The sequence below is a fragment of the Triturus cristatus genome, chromosome 2_2, assembly GCF_964204655.1.
Source record: "Triturus cristatus chromosome 2_2, aTriCri1.1, whole genome shotgun sequence".
NCBI classification, from domain to species: domain Eukaryota; kingdom Metazoa; phylum Chordata; class Amphibia; order Caudata; family Salamandridae; genus Triturus; species Triturus cristatus.
The window spans coordinates 937,116,830-937,133,769 of record NC_140582.1 but is presented as its reverse complement, the minus strand read 5'-3'; positions in this window follow the sequence as shown (position 1 = coordinate 937,133,769).

The window sequence follows — 16,940 nt, the reverse complement described above, 5'->3', positions numbered from 1 at the left end:
GTACATTACTGAAGTCCACTGTATTCAGATAGTTACAGCGTCCTGATTGCACTCTCCTGAGGCTTGCGAATGCGGTGGCTCGCAAGTCAGCTGACTACTGACTTTTACTTATGATATAATATAATATATATTAATAACAACCTGCAAGGAATTAATTTCTGATATTTAGGCAGCTAGAATCAAGTCAGCTGAGAAGATCCGTGTATTAGGGGCCCTCAGTAGCACTAGCGTGCAGTGCCAGCACTGGTACCGGTTCTCCATTTATATGTGGTAAATAGTTGCTTTTAACATTCTGGTACTTTTCTTGACAAACCGGGTCCCGAGGAATTGCTGCTGCCGCCCAGTGATGGCTGTGTTAAATTACAGGAAGACTGACACCTGTGTTCACCCTCCTGCCCTCGACACAACAGTGCAGGTAGTGCCCTTTCATTTCTGGTGCTTGCTTCGAGGCAGTTTTAAAATCTTCTTTGGGTTTATCGTTGCTCAAATGTGTGTAATTTCTATATTTATACGTTTTCCTCGTCTTCATTGCTTGATCTTGCTTGTGAGAATGAGTCACTCATAGTCGTTGACATGTCACTCATAATTACACTGAAATTATGAACATGCCACACATGGCAATCTGAAACATTGGCAGCTATGGGTGCGGGAGGAACCAAAGTTAAGGGAGGTGTCTAACATCCCGCATTTGTTTATACCCAGGAGAGGACGATGGACAGCGAGGGATCTGGTGCTGTGCTGTTAAGTAGCATCAACATGAGTTGTTGGGAAAATGTAGTGGTGGGTGTCTCACACCAAAAGGCCTTATTTTGAGTCCCAGGAGGGGAGTGTGGAAGAAACGAGAACATGTTTTTTGGGCTCAGTCCAGAGGTTTTAAAAGGATAGTTCCTTGGGAAACTATGCAAACGTTAGTTTGGGGAAGAGGAAAAGAGTGCCCAAAATGGTGCTTCGACCACATCACAGGTTGACTCACCTGCAAAAGGTGATCTGTTACTGTGCGCACTTTGAATTTAACATGTAGTTGAACATAACACAGGCGATTGGCTGCCAAAACGCAGATAGGAAGAATAAAATTAGATGATACAAAAGTAGTATTGGGGACATCTCTTCTGTCCATCTCGATGCTTAGAGGGTTGATACCTCTGCACTGCAGCTGCTAGACGAGTTCTTGGAGCAGGGTCTGACTGCCCAAGCACATGCCGGTAGTGCTTCTGGATGCTCCCTGCCCTGCAGGCTCACACTGCATTTCCTCTGTTGTGCTGGGTGTTCTGTACAGCAAGGCGGGTGTTGCCTGTCTCATCGTGTAGGCAGCGGTGGCACAGACTGATGAACATTTTCAACAAGCATTGGCATAGCCAATAGGTCTCACCTTTGGGACCTTATAAGTGTTTAGCCATGCAACACTTGATTTTGTTGCACCAAGGATATTGTGTTGGATAACTGAACACTTATAAGGTCCCAAAGGCGAGACCTATTGGCTATGCCAATGCTTGTTAATCCTGGCAGCGAGAGCATACAAATAAAGAATGTATCGTGTTCTCTCTAGCTAGTTTTATCATCACTCCCCTCACTTTCAATCATTTTTTGTGCTGTGCAATCCCCTATACTATGTGTCTAATCTGGTGGATTTAGAATATCCGTATAGAGTAGAGATCAAAATATCCCTGTGCTCCTCCTTCTCAGAGAGGGGGTTGTAGCCCTCAGAGGAACTAGGTTTTCCTCTGATAGGAGAATCCCAAATGATGAAGCATGCCACCTATGGTGGGTGAGGGATTTCATCCTTAAAGGGATTATCCCACAGTTAGATCTGTGTGATATTGTCAGTGTCTTCTTCTTTCCTTTAGAGTTGACCCAAGGATTTTGTTTGATTCATTGGAAAATGTGTAGAGCCATGTCCTCTGGTTATTGAGCAAAGAACATTGCCTTGCCCATACTGTATGTGTAATACATTTAATAAGTGCTAACTTTGGATTGGGACAATAAACAAAAACAGTTGCCAATACGGATTGTTCTTTGTTCATCAATTTGCCTAGAGGTGCATTGATTTGAATCAAAAATGCACCTGGCTCATTTTTTTTTTTTTTTTTTTGTAAAACATTTTTTATTGAAAAAGAACAAACATCAGCAATACAATGACATCACCGAGGGAGCAATACGATAAGCATCAGCGGAACAGTAGGTAAGTTACAGAATACATACATACATGATGGAAGGTCTAGGGTGATGGGGGGTCATCCATTGCAGGAGCCAAGGGCGGTTGACATATTTCTCCACGATAGGAGTTCTACAGGCCCCACACACGAGACCATTTTTTGGGGCATCCACGAGCTACATATACAGTCTTTTCTCTGAACATTGCCCAGTCCAAGTCTTTTTCCCAATCATGTGCTGTAGGTGGGAGCGGTGTCCCCATCGCTGGACGATATTCCTCTTGGCTAGCATTAGCCCCAATGTAACCACTGCGTCAAGCAAACATTTAAATCAGTTGGTCCCAGATATTTAAGAGACACCTACAGGCCTCCACACGGAGCTGCACAGACAGAACGGTATTGATGATGTCATGAATATCGCGCCAATAGGGTTGGATCTGTGGACATTCCCAAACTATGTGGAAAAAGGTTCCCAGCTGGCCACATCCCCGCTTGCAGGCGCTCTCATCTGCCCTTCCCATTCATACCAATTGGGGCCCGTAACATAAATACGGTGGAGGAGTTTTAGTTGGACAAGTCGGAGACGAGCTGGTATTGCCACTACTCTGGGAGAGGAGACTACCTCTTGCCACTCCTCGACATCCATTTCTATGCCATCCCCTGTCCACTTCTCTCGGAGGGCCCGTAGAGGGTCTGAGATGTTATTGACCAGTTTTTTATATATCAGGGAAATGGTGCTGTCAGGGAGATGACCATCCAGCACCCTATCCTCCAGTGGGGATGATTCCGGCAGTATGGTCTTGGGCTGAAGGTGTGTACGAAGTGCATGTCAAACCTGTGTGTAACGGAAGCGCTCTGATTCGGCCAGGTTATATTGTTGCTGCAGCGCTGCAAAAGACTTAATATCTGATTTGTCCCACAAATCCCTTATGTATGCAATACCTATGAGATCCCATTTGTCGAATCCCTTACTCCTCCACAGGTCACCCAGGTGCTCAGAATCCCATAGCGGAGTTGCGAGCGTTAGCTTACGTCTCCAACCTAGGCGATTGGTGGCTGCATGCCAGACGTGTACTGCATGCTTGGTGGGGCCCGTAAGTGGATAGCGCCGGGACCTAGAGTAAAGGGCTCTACTGAAGGTCCCTCCAGAGAGGAGCCACCTATCCATGTTATATACTGGGTCGTAAGGTTGGGCATAGGTGCAGTGGTTAATGGAGGACAGATGAGACCCCAGTAATACAGCTTGATGTCTGGGAGGCTGATGCCTCCGTCATACCAGTTCAGGGAATGTTTGCTGAGAGCAATGCGAGGCCTACCGTTCCACAATAGGTCCCTATGGAGGCCCTCAACCTTCTGGAAATATGACGTGGGTATCGGGTCCATGGAATTCTGAAGTGTATACAGGAATCTGGGTAGAGACATCATCTTAAAAAGGGTGGCCTTACCTAACATGGAAAGGGGAAGCAACTTCCACCTGTGGATATCTTTGCGCAGCTGAATTAGCGGGGGCTGGAGGTTGCAGGCATAGCGAAGGGAGGGATCCAGAGAAAGGAAGATACCCACATACATAAATCCTTTGGTACAGGTTTGAAGTGGGCACCCACGCGGCGGGATTGGAGGCTCGCCCGCCACCACAAATAGGAGGGATTTGCTCCAGTTTATGGAATAACCAGAGTACCACCCAAAGATCTCAAAGATATCCAAAACCACTATCAAAGATCTCCTGGGGGAGGACAAATATAGAACGATGTCGTCTGCGTAGAGGGAAATACGATCTTCCCAGTCCGAAGACCAGAGCATACCCCTGATCATCCGATCCTGAAAGCTGCCAGTGGCTCCAGCGTGAGGGCAAACAGCGATGGGGACAGGGGGCAACCCTGATGGGTCCCCTGCCCAGCTCAAAGGCGGCTGACTTCTTGTTGTTAACCACCACCTGGGTTGGGAATACCGTAACTGCACCCATTGTGTGTACGTAGGACCAAACCCCAATTTCTCCAATACCGCCCACAGGTACTGCCATTCAATGGTGTCAAAGGCCATGGCCGCGTCTAAGGAGACTATAACCGCCGGTTCTAGTATCGAAGCCGCTCTGCCCAAAACCCCGTGAACTCTGCGTAGATTCAGAGCAGTGTTGCGGTGCGGCATGAAACCTGATTGATCCGGGTGGACCAAGGTCCCGATCACCGTCAAGAGGCGAGTAGCGAGGAGCTTAGCTAGGATCTTGGGCTCCGCATTCAACAGGGATATCGGTCGATAAGAGCCACATTCGGCCTTGGGTTTCCCTTCCTTGTGGATAGTAACTATGGTGGCAGTACATTGGTCCAATGGCAAGAGTCCCGCTTGCCTCGAGTCCTCGTACATGGCCCTCAAGTACGGGGCCAATTTGTCCGGTTTAAGTTTGTACAGCTCAATTGATAGCCCGTTAGGGCCAGTGGCTTTGCCCAGCTTGAGCAACCGCACTGCTTCCGCTATTCGATCGTTCGATAAGTCGCTGTCCATGAAGTCATGGTCGACCACCGACAGCTTGGGTAGAGCAACATTGGTAAGCATCTGGCGGGAATCATCTATAGGGTAGGGGCAGCCAAGTCTTAAAGTGGGCCACAAAGCAGTCGACAATAGTTTGTGGATCCGACAGGGAATCACCCTCTTGTCCTCGGAGTTCAGGTACTAGTCCACTCTCTTTTATCCAACCAGGCCAAGAGTTTCCCGGCTTTGTCGCCCACCTCGTACAACTGGCCCTGAACCGCCCTCCCCGTAGCCCTAGCCTGATCTGTGGCTAACGCCCTGTAATCCTGTTGTCTAAGTTTTAGAAGGTGGAGCTTATCGGGTGTGACATCCATTTTTAGGTCTACTTCCAGTCTCCCTACCTCGGCCTGCAGCGCCACCAACTCTTTGCGCTGTTCCTTCTTTTTCACTGAAATCATTGAAATGGCCTGGCCCCATATCACTGTCTTCAGGGCCCCCCAAAGCACCTGTGGGGATTCCACCGAGCCTTCATTCTCATTAAAATAATTATCATTTATTGTAAGGAGCTCTCGTAGGATATGAGGATCACGTAGATACCACGGGATTGATGGGGGCCACCCTTCCCATCTGTTGGTAACCAAGCACCATCTGGAGCCACACCGGCGAGTGATCTGAGATGCCTCTAGCTAGGTGTTTTATCTCCCGGACATGGGAAATTTGAGATGCAGGGACAAGAAAATAGTCAATTCTAGACAGGCTCCCATGAGCCCCAGAGTGAAAGGTGTATTGAGACGTATCAGGGTAAAAGGCCCTCCACCCATCCACCAGCCCCATAGATTCCAGGAAGTCCGGCAGCCAGCATTGCGAACGAGGGAGGTCATGTGGAGGGTGATGATCCAGGCCACCAGAGACTACCGAGTTCAAGTCTCCTCCCAACAGCAAGAGGCCCTCCGGAATCTCCAACAACAGTGTACCCAGGTCTCCGAATGTGGTTGCCTGAAGACCCGGGGGTACATAAATCGAAAGGAAGGTCACAGGGTGGCCCTCCCACGTGCCCAAGACTCCAACATACCGCCCTCTAGCATCCGACCAAGTATCCTGCACTACAAGGGGAAAATACTTTTTCATCAGTATACCAACTCCTCGGGAGCCCGTGGTGAAACCTGCATGAGCCAGTAAGACGTACCCCCCTCTATGCAAGGCCCTACATGCATTTCCAACTAGATGGGTTTCCTGCAGCAGGACGATGTCAGGGGCATAGTGCTTTATACACTGAAGAACAACACTGCGTTTGATTTTGTCCCCCAGTCCATTGACATTCCAACTTAACAGTTTAACCCCACTGTCTCCCACTGGTGCCATGACTAAGTGCACTGGAATTCACTGAATGCATTGTCACTCCCTCAATCATTTTATCAATAGTAGTTGCTGATGTAATCAAAACTACGAATAAAAAATTGAAGAGTCCCACCCAACAACCCCCCACGCCGCTGCCCTGCCCTCTAGGCATAAAACTGCCCATGGAAAACTTGCAGAGTGCCTGTCGCCCTAAGAAATGTTCAAGAGAGAAAAAAGAAAAACTAGGGGGGGGGGGGAACAGAGCTCGCCCCATCCCAGCCAAACAGGTCTACTTTATACCCACCCAAAAACAGATACCAAAGGTCTATTTAAGTCCACTTATCCAAAGGCAATGAATCTAGAAGCCCCCCACCCATTCCCATCACCCACCACTCACTACCAATAGTTCGAGCCCAGCCACTGGACGGGAATCTTCTCAGGCCGGTTGACCACTCTCGCTGTCACCCCGACCTCGGTCAGCCAGACCTCTCGCTCCCCTGCTTTCGATCCATTCTACTGCTGCCTCAGGATGTTCAAAAAACTACACCCGCCCATCCGCCTCAATCCGGAGACGGATCAGGAACAACATGGAATACTTCATTCCTGGTCTCTAAGGACGCGTTTGACCGACATAAACGACCGTCTCGGTCGTTGCACCCTTTGAGTAAAATCCGGAAAGAAGGATATGTCCGAGTTTTCGTAACGTAGGGGGACGCCAGCTCTGGAGTTTTGAAGGATGACGTCTCTGTCGCAGAAATTCAGGACCCGCGCCAACATGGGCCGCGGAGGACCAGCCAGTTTGGGACGGCCGCCCAGGACCCTGTGGGTGCGCTCAACGACAAAAAACTTACTGAGGCCTTTGGGTTGCAGGTATTTAAGGATGAGGTCCTCAAAAAAAGATCTGGTGCTTGCCCCTCTGATTTCTCCGGAACCCCGATGATGCATGGTTATTTCGATGCAGGCGGCCTTCATAGTCGTCCAAATTGAGGTCGGCAAATTTGCGGAAATCCTGGAGTTCCCTGATCTCTCCCTGGAGCTGTGAGACAGCTTCTACAAGGCTTGCAGTCGTGAGTTCCACTTGCTTGACCTGTTCGTTCAGTTTTCCCAAATCAGCCCTAATGAGGTTGACATCTATAGCCACAGTGTCCAGAGAAGTCTTAACCCCAGCGATGGCGGCCAAGACGTCCTTAAGCGAGAGTTCTTGCTCCTCCTTGCCCAGTCCCCCTGGCCCGGAGTCGCTGGGCGTTCGGGCCTGTTGCGCATCCTTAGGGACAGTATACTGGTCCAGTTTGTTCGATTGCGTATTCTAAGGTCCACAGGCCCCCGCGGTCTTGACGCAGTCCATCTTGACCTTCTCCAAACTTCTCTAGCTGGTAGGTTTCAAAAAACGACAGAGCGTCTCTGGATAGGAAGCATGGATCCTCCGCAGGGCAGACCGACAGGAGATTTGCCTCTCAGACTTGGCCTTTTATCTGTACGAGCACACCTCAGCCAGGCCACAGTCCCCGCTGCTATTGCAGGCCTTTAGGAGCCCCTTACCAGGTGCTCCAGTTGCATAAGTGTCTTGGCGGCGCCGAGGACCACAGTACCGCGGCTGGACGATGTCAGGGCAGTGGGAACTCTCTTCCGAGGGGCACAGCAGTTATGGGTCCTGGCCTCGGGCCCTACTCCAGGCAGCAACCCTCCACGGGTGGACAAGGTTGGCCAAGACAGGGCAGGCAAGGGATATTCTTCCACATCAAGGATGAGCCACTGCCAGCGACCACAGCACGGCCGGTGCGCCTGCCCTGTACACAACCGCGCACCCCAATTCCTCTCTGGTGCCCCCCAGCGGGACTCGGTCTTCGCCGCTCCATGAAACCCTCCTAGGTGCTTCAGTCTCAGAGAAATCATGGCGGCGTGCTGGGCTATTGCGCCACCGCCATGGTAGAGAGGTCGATCAGGGGTAATCTGCCGGGGGCCGCAGTTGATATGGGCCTGGATCTTAGGCCCTGCCGCGGACCAAAACCCTCCAGGGGGGGCATGTAAAGGCTGCAGCTATGGCAGAAGCAACAGGAGAGCAGTCAGTAATGGGGATGTGCCGCCGCCATCAGCTGCCCCGCGGCCGGCGCGCCCCGCCTTGCTCAGGCCTGAGTGTCTTACCGCCGCACCAGGACCCCCTCGCGGCTCTCCGATCTCCGCCGCCGCCACCGCCGTGTGTCTGGATAGTAGCTGCCCAGGCGGCCCGATGTTCTCAATAAGTCGTGCCGGCTCCCTGAGCCGCGGCGCCGCCACTGGGCAGCAGAGGAGCAGGAGCTCTTCTCCCGGCTGGTCTCACTGCTGTGTGTCCCGGCTTCAGGCCCCCTGTAGGCCGGAGCCTTCGGGGACAAGTACTCAGCCGCTGGGCTCACTTCATTCACCGGAACAGGCAGGCTGGGCTCCGTTAGTGTTCCAACCACCAAAACTGTCGAGGGATACAGCGGATCTTTGTGCAGGATAGACAAGGGCTACGACGTACGGCGGAGCTCGCTTACAGCACGGCCATCTTCAGCCCGTGCTTGGCCATGCCCCCACCTGGATGAATTTTTATCCACAAATGATTTTATTCAATTTTTCATCAGAGAAAACACATCTTTTTTGATTTAAATCTGCATCTCACGTTCAAAAAAGCACACGCGGAACAAAAACCTTAAATAAGCATTACAAACAACCATTAATAAAAACCTACACATTGACAGTACATTAAAATAATTAATATCTTGGACAGCATTTAGACTCAATTTAGACAAAGACTAAGACAACATGTAACAAATACCATAAAACAAATCTGCATCCATAAGACGAACATTGATTTGCCAGAACGTCTATATTAGTAAACAATTGTCAAACAGTGTAAATGTTCAATAGTAATATACTTCTGCACAAAATAAATCAAGTCAATTTAAATAGTTTAAATTAGCAGAAGCACACACTTCAATATATAGCCACACTTGTTTGAAAAAAAGAAGAAAGACTGGTCGACGCGTTTCGAAGCCCACGTTTAGTCAAATTAAAGGTTCTCTTCAGGACCAATTGCTAATAGTAGAGATCAGCCGATCTCAAGTGACACTTTAATGGAACGTTCAATTTCTATGTCCAACAGCCGATGTCTCATAAGCGGTAATGCAGCGGAGTGGTTGTTGTATATTTAGAAAACGCGCACGATTAAACACCGCCGCAGCCTGCGAGCGACCTGGAGAGAGATGCCACAGACACGGACTTGGATTGACTGAGATTCCACTAACTTGTTTGAAGCAACTGTGCGCATCTCAGCAAAGTCTGCACATGCACACAACAAGATGTTTTCTAAATATACAACCACCACTCCGCAGCATTAACGTTTATGAGACATCGACTGTTGGACATAAAAATTGAACGTCCCATTAAAGTGTCACTTGAGTTCGGCTGATCTCTACTATTAGCAATTGGTCCTGAAGAGAACCTCCAATTTGACTAAAGGTGGGGTTCAAATCGCATCTACCAGTCTTTCTTCTTTTTTTCAAACAAGTGTGGCTATATATTGAAGTTTGTGCTTCTGCTAATTTAAACTATTTAAATTGACTTGATTTATTTTGTGCAGAAGTATATTACTATTGATCATTTACACTGTTTGACAATTGTTTATTAATATAGACGTTCTGCCAAATCAATGTTCATCTGATAGATGCAGATTTATTTTATGTTATTTGTTACATGGTGTCTTAGTCTTTGTCTACATAGAGTCTAAGGGGCCGATTACGATCCTGGAAAAACCCGGTACAAACCGTGGGTCGGAGCTTTTTCTCCGTCCGACTCGTACCGGGTTGTAAAACTTTACAAACATGCAATTACGATTCGTTCGGAAACACCATTCCCGTACGATTCGGAAAAAAGACCAACCGACAGAAAAATACATACAAATGTGATCTGGGACACCGCGGACGTGACGTCCGGACGGAGTTAGGCATGTTTTTACGTACCAGCAATTACGATTCGCACCGACTGCAGTCCGGATGGGAAAATTTTTACGGCACCTAAAAAGTGCCGGAAAAGCTAAGTACGCAGCGATGCGAGCTGATTAGGGGGCCCGGTACGCGCCGTACCCCCCCCGCCCCCCGTATGTACGGAGCGTACTCCCACCCCCATATGTACGGAGCGTACCCCCACCCCCATATGTACGGAGCGTACCCCCCAGCCCCCCGTATGTACGGAGCAAACCCCCCAGCCCCCCATATGTATGGAGCGTACCCCCGTACCCCCCAGCCCCCCGTATGTACGGAGCGTACCCCCGTACCCCCCCGTATGTACGGAGCGTACCCCCGTACCCCCCAGCCCCCCGTATGTACGGAGCGTACCCCCACCCCCGTATGTACGGTGTGGACCCCCAGCGCTACGCGCTGGGGGTCCGCACCGTACATATGGGGGTGGGGGTGGGGGTACGCTCCGTACATACGGGGGGCTGGGGGGTACGCTCCGTACATATGGGGTGGGGGTGGGGGTACGCTCCGTACATACGGGGGGCTGGGGGGTACGCTCCGTACATATGGGGGTGGGGGTACGCTCCATACATACGGGGGGCTGGGGGTACGGCGCGCCCATCCGCGGGGGGGGCTGGGGGTACGGCGCGAACATACGGGGGACGGGGGGGAGTACGGCGCGTACCAGGCACTTGTTTGGACATCTCCATGGTTGCTATGGGAGTTCGCTCCGGACGGTCTTTTTTCCATACAGTTGTACAATCGGACGGATGGGACGGATCGTAATTGCGCATTGGGACTTCAGTTTTCCCATTTGTACGTAAAAATGTCCGGGGACGTGTCGGAGACTTTTCCCGACCCGAGGACGTGTGGTGGAATTTTCCCAATGCGATTTGTAGGGACTTTTTCCCATACGAATCGTAATTGGCAGTTTGTACGGCGCTTTTACCATTTGTAAGGAAAAAAGTCCAGATTCAATTCGGTTGGGGAAATTTTTTCCAGGATCCTAATCGGCACCTAAATGTTGTCCAAGATATTAATTATTGCAATGTACTGTCAATGTGTGGGTTTTTATCAATGGTTGTTTGTAATGCTTATTTAAGGTTTTTGTTGCGTGTGTGCTTTTTTGAATGTGAGATGCACATTTAAATCAAAAAAGATGTGTTTTCTCTGATGAAAAATTAAATAAAATCATTTGTGGATAAAAAGTCTTCCAGGTGCATTTTTGATTCAAATCAATGCACCTCTAGGCAAATTGATGAACAAACAACAATCAATATTGGCAACTTTTTTTGTTTATTGTGTCGACTGGCTCAGCCTTACTGATTAGAGCCTAACCCTTCTCGTTATAACTTTGGATTGGGAGCAGATGGAGATATGCTGTTTAGGCTAAAATGAATTGTAATTTAACATCCTCTTTAATGGTAAAGTTGTATTTTAAGCCACAATTCTAGAAACAACAGTTAAAAAGTTGGTATTTTCTTGCTCCAACCATGTGTGCCTACGTCCTGCATCTCCAATAACAGTGAATGGTTCTGCTGTAGGGATTTGTGTATTCCTCCTAGACAGTGACACAAAGGGGACTAGGTGTGGGCATGAATGGGAAATCCTGCCATAATGGCTGGGTGGTTGAGCTGTTCTGTGCCACACTTACACTTCAAAGGACTTTCGCCTCTGCAAACACAAAGGAACCTGACACCAGCACTTTTCACCCCAGAGAGTTTGGAACCTTGACTAGGGAAGGGACAAACTTTCTAGAACCAGATTTGGGCATAGGACTGGGTGTTCCCCCACACACAAACGCTATCACCTCACCCACATACAAATGCTGGCACCAGGTATACAATTGAACTCCCAGAACCACTCTTGAGATCATTTCCTGACCTGTGGAAGACTCAGAAGAAGGTATGCTCTTTTTGCTTTGCTACTGGAAAGACTGCCTGATTCCCTGCTGTTATAAGGACTGCCCTGATTCTCTGCTGCCTGAGGAAGGAAGACTGGACCTTCGCTATTGAACTCAGGACCACCAAAGTGACTCCAAGTGCTTGTTGTCTGGCCTCTTGTGTGAGCTACAGGGACACAACAAATTCCAGAGATCTGTCCATCATCTGCCCAGCTGACCAGTTCCACTGGGTCCTGCCTGAGCCCTGATGATGGCCTCTGCTGGAGAGAGTCCCAATCCCAAAGAGCTCCTGGACCCTTGAATATCATTATAATGTGCTCCTCCTTGTCTGACTGAGAGTTCTCTCGAAAGTGATGCAGCATGACACAACTCACCGCAGGAGCTTTCATTTCAGTGCCTTGCAACTCCAGCTTGGCGGTCTCATGAGAACCCATGCAGCATGATGCAACTCGACAAGGACCTCGCATTGCCACACCTCGCAGCTCCTAATCAGCAGCCTCAACACAGAATATCGGGAATGGATATAAGAAAAGACACATAGGAGCTCATTTACACCACAGCTTTTCATTTTACACGTTACAACCAGTACGAATTCCATTAGTTGGCCCATTAAGATCCGTATCGCTACCGCATTTCAACACGGTGGTCGGCTAAATGTGATACACTTTTCACAGAGATAGGATCTATGGGATATAACATTCCGTGTTCTCACTTATGAGTATTGTTTGCGACCGGATGAATACATAAGATAACGCGCCAGGAACCTGTGACCGGGTTACTTTTAGAATCCGCTCCGGGTTTTGTCCACGAGCAGCTGACTGCCTGCACGTAGACACCAATTGGGATAACGTCATATAGCCGGCTTCTCCCTCGCCTCGCTGTCATTAGCTGCAGAGCGTGAGACGGATACAGACGTCCTTGCGGAGAAATCCATGTAAGTTTCAAAACCATTGGCCCCTCGCCCAGCCGCGTCACATGATTTCTTTTTAGACGTACAAACACTTTGCTGCGAAATGTCAAAACAATGTCCCCAGTTATAAGACTACGCAGATTTATTTAAAAACCATAGTATTTGTAAATTGGTACCGTAATTGAGAAACACTTCTGAAGTTGCCAATTTAAATACCATGCATATAGGACCCTTTCGTTCCACAGCTCAAAAGCTCTAAGTCGGGTCGATTACGGGGTGGGCTTTACGAGTGCCACCCGTTAGGAATGACTTTCTATTCTGCACACATTTGGCTATACGGTAGAAGAATATTTTCACATGGGCGCATAATACGCATCTGCTTTTGCTGTGTACAACACATTAGTCTACCGTGTAACTGGTTAAAATCAATCTAGGCTTTCCATTATGGCGCTAATTTCTGCCCTCTTATTTACAGTAAGTGGCGATCGTTTTGACGGCACCACCATTCTCCAGTTGAATCTTTCACTGTGAAGGTACGTGACCTGTTAACTATACTGCGTTGCATGCCGTCGTGTACAATAGGGATTTCTAGAGCCTATTTCTGTTATTTATTGATTACAGAATCCCTGATTAATTCAGATGACGGCTGAGAACTCTAATGAGAGACAAGGAAATTAAAATCCCATATTACCCTGACTCCAGGTGAGCGTCTGAGACACTGAGGGATACCTTCATTGTTCCTTCATTCTTCATACACACATGTCCCTTATGTAAAATGATTTGTACTTACAGGCAGCCAGCCCTACTTTTTGTCCTGAGGAAGACCCGTTCTAGATGCACACAACCCAGCACTATTATATAGGGTCGAAACGTCGACGTGCTCTGTCCAAATCGTCCACGCACTTCCACAATCAGAATTGGGAAATCATGTCCAATTGTGGTCAATGCTCTTGATTTGTGGACTCTATCTGTATCTTTATTTTTGTTATTGTTGTGATTTGTGTATATGGCAAATGTGATTTGATGTTAATGAGTCTATGTAAGCACTGAATGTTCTATGTTGTATTTGTATTATGGTTGGTCAGACCTGTAAATGCACAGCTTTTTGAAAAATTTCCGGACACTGATTATAAAGTAAAAATTAATTTAATTTCTGAATTCTTTTGTTCATGTGTGTATACTCCCCCCTTTTTTGCTCCATGAATGAATGTTTACTGAATGAGATTTAGCATTTATTGCATGTGTAACTAAGCTTACCAATTCCCAACAGAACCAATTTTTGCCTTTATCACAAATGCCCAGGTTCTGAGGGTTACTGGGTTACCCCATTATCTTTAATCAACACAGAACCAAAGCAGCGGGATGAAAGTTTATGCAGGAGCCTGCATCATAGGACCTGGCCTCTCCTGATCAGTGGCCTCATCAGAGATGTCAGTGTGATGCAGGACCTCACATCTCAGTCCCAAGTACAACCAGTTCCAGTGGGCCGAACTCGATCCTGAACCCAGCCCACGCTCCATTATTGTCATCCTGAACTTGCTACTTTGTCGTAATCTGGCATGACCAGATAAACGCAGTTCATGCTTTGCGCTTTTCTGAGTTATTTTCCTAGACACGTAAAAACACAACAACTCATTTTCTACTGATTGGATTTTATTGATTGTGGTGTCATTTTCATGTATCAAAATGTACTTTGTTTTTCTAAATAGGTGTGGGATTTTACTTGTATTGTTTTGTCACTTTATTACAGTTTGGGAGCTGTGTAAATACTTCACCACTGAGTTAAACCGGACTGCTTTTGTGCCAAGCTACCAGAGAGAGAAGCTCAGATTAATTTAGTGACTTTTTGTGGGTAACTTTGACAAGGACTGTAGTTGTTGCCTGAGTGGGGCATCCCCCACCTCAACCAATAACCACATTTCTTACAATCACCAAGTGAAGAATGGGATAGCTGAGACCCAAAACCTGAAAAACATTTAAAATCTAGTAAGATAGACAGACAAAGGTTCAACCAGGGCATTTCTCATGACCGGAGACATAAAATCTCAAATAACATTAGAAATCATGACATAGGCAACGTCATTGATGTCATCACAGTCATGATTAGTGGGATCACTGACGAAATATTGAGAGGAAGAATATCGAATTGCCAAAATATCGAAGGAAAAATATAGAATGCCAAAATATCGAAGCCCTATCTCCAAACAGGTAAGTACAAAAATATAGAATCCAAAATATCGTTGTAAAAAATATAGTTAGTCACAATATCGAATTATTGTAAATGTCTTAAAATTAATGTAAAATTAATTAAATAAAACATGTAATTAACTGAAACATACTTAAAAATACTTAAATTACTTTAAAATTGATAAATAATTAATGTAAGTAAAAAAATAATAATAATACATATATATTAACGTAATATTAATTGAAAAAATGCAATATTTTTTGCGTAGGATAGCGGGCGGGTAAAATTTACTATTACCACTCCAGTAAGTGCAATAGTAGGGAAAACGTTGGATAGCGGGAGGGTAAAAATTACTATTCCCACTCCAGAGACTGCAACAGTAGGGAAAGCGTTGGATAGCGGGAGGGTAAAAATTAGTATTCCCACTCCAGACAGTGCAATAATAGGGAAAGCATTGGATAGCGTAGGGGTAAAAATTTATATTCACACTCCAGAGAGTGCAACAGTAGGGAAAGCGTTGGATAGCGGGAGGGTAAAATTTACTATTCCCACTCCAGTGAGTTCAACAGTAGACAAAGCATTGGATAGCGTAGGGGTAAAAATTACTATTCCCACTCCAAAGAGTGCAACAGTTGGGAAAGTGTTGGATAGAGTAGGGCTAAAAATTACTATTCCCACTCCAGAGAGTGCAACAGTAGGGAAAGCGTTGGATAGCGTGGGGGTAAAAATTACTATTCCCACTCCCGAGAGTGCAACAGTAGGGAAAGCATTGGATAGAGTAGGGGTAAAAATTAGTATTCCCACTCAGGGAGTGCAACAGTAGGGAAAACGTCAGATGGCGTAGGGGTAAAAATTACTATTCCCACTCCAAAGAGTGCAACAGTAGGGAAAGCGTTGGATAGCGTAGGGGTAAAAATTACTATTCCCACTCCAGAGAGTGCAACAGTAGGGAAAGCGTTGGATAGCATAGGGGTAAAAATTACTATTCCCACTCCAGTGAGTGCAACTGTAGGGTAAGCGTTGGATAGCGTAGGGGTAAAAATTACTATTCCCACTCCAGAGAGTGCAACAGTAGGGAAAGCGTTGGATAGCGGGAGGGTAAAAATTACTATTCCCACTCCAAAGAGTGCAACAGTAGGGAAAGCGTTGGATAGCGTAGGGGTAAAAATTACTATACCCACTACAAAGAGTGCAACAGTAGGGAAAGCGTTGGATAGCGTAGGGGTAAAATTTACTATTCCCACTCCAGTGAGTGCAACTCTAGGGTAAGCGTTGGATACCTTAGGGGTAAAAATTATTATTCCCACTCCAGTGAGTGCAATAGTAGGGAAAGCGTTGGATAGCGTAGGGGTAACAATTACTATTCCCACTCCAGTGAGTGCAATAGTAGGGAAAATAATAATTTAATATTTTATTAAAAATAAATAAATTATTAATACCAAATACAAATATTAAAATTAATTACCAATCAAACAATATTTAATAATTACTTTATTATAAATATCAATGTTTTTTATGAATAACCTAATAATAATTAATAACAACCAATTAATTTCCAATGCCAAAAATTAATAAATAAAATTAATAACAATTAATAATTAATTAAGAATAAATTAATTAGCAATATATAAAAATTATTTCAATAATTAATTATTCACAATTAAATTAATTCCCACCATATTCCCCTATAAACCCACAACCCACTACAAATAATGAATTAATACAATTAACATAATTATCAATTAAACAATTAATACTAATTAATCACCAATTAATACAAATTATTTACCAATTAATAATTAATCAACAACCAATTAATTTTCAATACCAATTAATAATTACCTAATAACAATTAAATTACTTCCCACCCTATTCCCCTATAAACCCACAACCCGCTACAGAAGTAAAACGCAAAATTAAATTAAAAATAATTAAGAATTCCTAAAAATTCTTATTTAATGTACTATAATTAAATTACTTCCCACCCTAATCCCCTATAAACCCACAAACC